The following is a 3,154-nucleotide window of genomic DNA, read 5'->3' on the forward strand; positions in this document are numbered from 1 at the left end:
ATCTTCTGGAGATAAACACACACACACACACACACACACACACACACACACACACACTGCAAGAGTTGAAAAATAAAATAGCAAACTTGGAAATAGAGTTGACCAAATGGAGAAAAGAATAAATGATATCGAAGACAGAAATCTAGAAATAAATAAGAAGGAAAAAGAGAGAAACCAAAGAATGAAATATAATGAAAGAGAAATACAAGAACTAGCTGATACCAACAGGAGAGGAAACATAAGAAGAATGGGCATTGTTATCGAAGATGAGGAAAAGGAGCAGAAACTAGAAATTTTGCATGTTCAGACAAATAGTTGACAAGAATTTCCCAAATCTAAGAAATAAGCTGAAGTTTGGAATTCAAGAAGTCAACAGAACACCCAAAAAGACTTTCACCAAGAAAGCCTTTATCTTAACCCAAAAAGGCTTTCACCAAGACACATTGTATTAAAATTATCAAAAATCAACAACAAAGAAAAAATTGTCAGGGCAGCCAGGGAGAAGAAAATGGTACCTTATAAAGGAAAACCCATTAGATTATCGTCAGACTTCTCAGCACAACCTTACCAGCCAGAAAGGAGTGGAATCAAATATTAAAACTATTAAGTGAAAGAAACTACCAGCCTAGAATAATGTATCCAGCTAAACTCTCCTTTAGATATGAAGGAGAAATTAAGACCTTTCCAGACATACAAGAATTGAGAGAATTCTCCACTACGAGGCCTGCACTACAGGAAATATTAAAAGGGGTCAGCTCATCTAAAACAAAATAACAACAACAACAAAAATTCATAATTAAGACTAAAGTGACTATCAGGCAAATAGAAGCAGAGGAGTGCAACCCTTACTAAGAACAGGGCATTATAAGCTTAAACAATAAAAAGATAATGGCTATAGCAAGATAGTAATGAACGTCCAGCATACATAGGGAAAAATTGAGACAACAATGACTGAAAAGTGGAGGATTCAGAGATCCAAATTCGCAAAGAGGAATGGAGATAAGGCATGCACAGAAGAAAATGTACAATTGTATATATATACACATATACATATACATATATACACATACATATGTATATATATGTATATATATATGTGTGTGTATATATATATATATATATATACACACATAACTATCCTTTACATATTTGTAATGGTGACCACACATCAAAGATTCAGAACTGAATTATATAACATAAAACAAGAAGAACCAGAGGGAAACCCCACAGAAGCTAGCCAAAATAAAGAAAACAGAAACACAAGGATACGAAGCAATGGAAACATTAGAAATCAGTCTTTGTAGATGTAATCAGTTAAGATGAGGTCATACTAAAAGTGGGCTATAAATCCAACATGACTGATGTTCTTAGAGGAAAAAAAAATGGAGACATATAGACATAATAGAAGAATGCCATGTGATAATAGAAGTAGAGATTGGAGTGGTATGGTTACAAGCCAAGGAACATCGAAGACAGCTAGCAACCACCAGAAGCTAAGGAAAGCATTCTCCACTAGAGCCGTTAGAGAGAGCACAGCCCTGCTAATACCTTGATTTCAGACTTTCTGGCCTCCAGAATGATAAGCAAATAATTTTTTTTAATGATATCCAATTGTAGCAATTTGTTATGGTAGTCCTAGAAAACTAAAACAGATCTTTAACTCATACCATACATAAATTTAATTTAAGATGGATAGTGGATCTAAACATAGAAGTTAAAACCACAAAGCATCTAGAATAACCCTTAAGCGAATACCCTTATGACCATGAAGTAGTATAAGTTTTGTTATAAAGGACATAAAGAGCATTAACAATAAAAAAAATAGATAAATTACTCTTTATCAAAAATTTGAAAACTTAGATTCATCAAACAATACCATTAAAAATGCAAGGACAAGTCACATAATAAAAGAAAATATTTGTAAACCGCATTTCTGACAAGAATTTTTTTATTTAAATATATAAAGAATGCTTACGACTCTAATTAAGAGACAATTTAATGAAAATAGACAAAAACCTTAATATATATTTCACAAACAAAATAAATTAATGGCAATAAGCAAATGAAAACATTTTCAACATCATTATTTATCAGGGAAATAAAAATTAAACCATAATGAAATACCACCATTCAGCCCCTAAAATTGGTAAAATGTGTTTCACAAATCCCAAAAGTTGGTAAACATGTGGAATGACTGGAATTCTCACAGGTGATTGCTCACAGGTGAATTCTCACAGGTGATTCTCACAGGTGATTGTTAGTAGTATAAAATAGAGCAATCACATTGTAAAACAATTTGTTTTCTTATGTAATTAAGAATACATTTATTATATAATCCAACAATTTTACTTTTAGGTATTCACTCAAGAGAAAAGAAAAAAATATATATCTGCAAAAAGTTTTTAATAAGAATGTTTATAACAATGTTATTCATGATAGCTCCCAAATAAATACAGCATTCATGTCCTTCAACAGGGAGTGGATAACAAATTGTGGTATATTCATGCATTAAAATATTATTCAACATTAAAATATATTTAACATAAAACACAACGTAACATACAGAGATAGTATAAAATAATATGAATGAACATGCATCAAAAGATGATTTAGATAAATATCAAAGAGTTGTATTGAGAGAAATAAGACAGCAAAGAGTATATACTGCATGATTCAATTTATATGAAATTCAAGAACAGATGAAACCAATCTCTGGAAATACAAATCAGAATACAGTCATGTGCCACTTAAAAACAAGGGTACATCCTGAGAAATGCATCATCAGATGACTTTGTTCAAACATCATAAAGTGTACTTTCACATATCTAGGTGGTATAGCATACTACACAACTAGAGTATATGGTATAGCCTACTGCTCCTAGACTACAAAGCTGTACAGCATGTTACTATATGAAACAACATAAGATTAATTCAAGCACAAGAAAAAAAAAATGAAGCAATCAAGAGACAAGGTAAACGAGATATATGAAACTGCTGCCAACATGACACTACATAATATTTTACAGCAACATTTTTTTTATAAATAGAAAGAGTACTCTTTTATACAACAATAAAAAAGTTTTAGTATAGTAAATACATAAACCAGTAACAGCCATTTATAATTATTATCAAATATCATGTACTATACATAATT

The sequence above is a fragment of the Pteropus vampyrus genome, unplaced genomic scaffold (assembly GCF_000151845.1).
Source record: "Pteropus vampyrus isolate Shadow unplaced genomic scaffold, Pvam_2.0 Scaffold284, whole genome shotgun sequence".
Classification (NCBI taxonomy): Eukaryota; Metazoa; Chordata; class Mammalia; order Chiroptera; family Pteropodidae; genus Pteropus; species Pteropus vampyrus.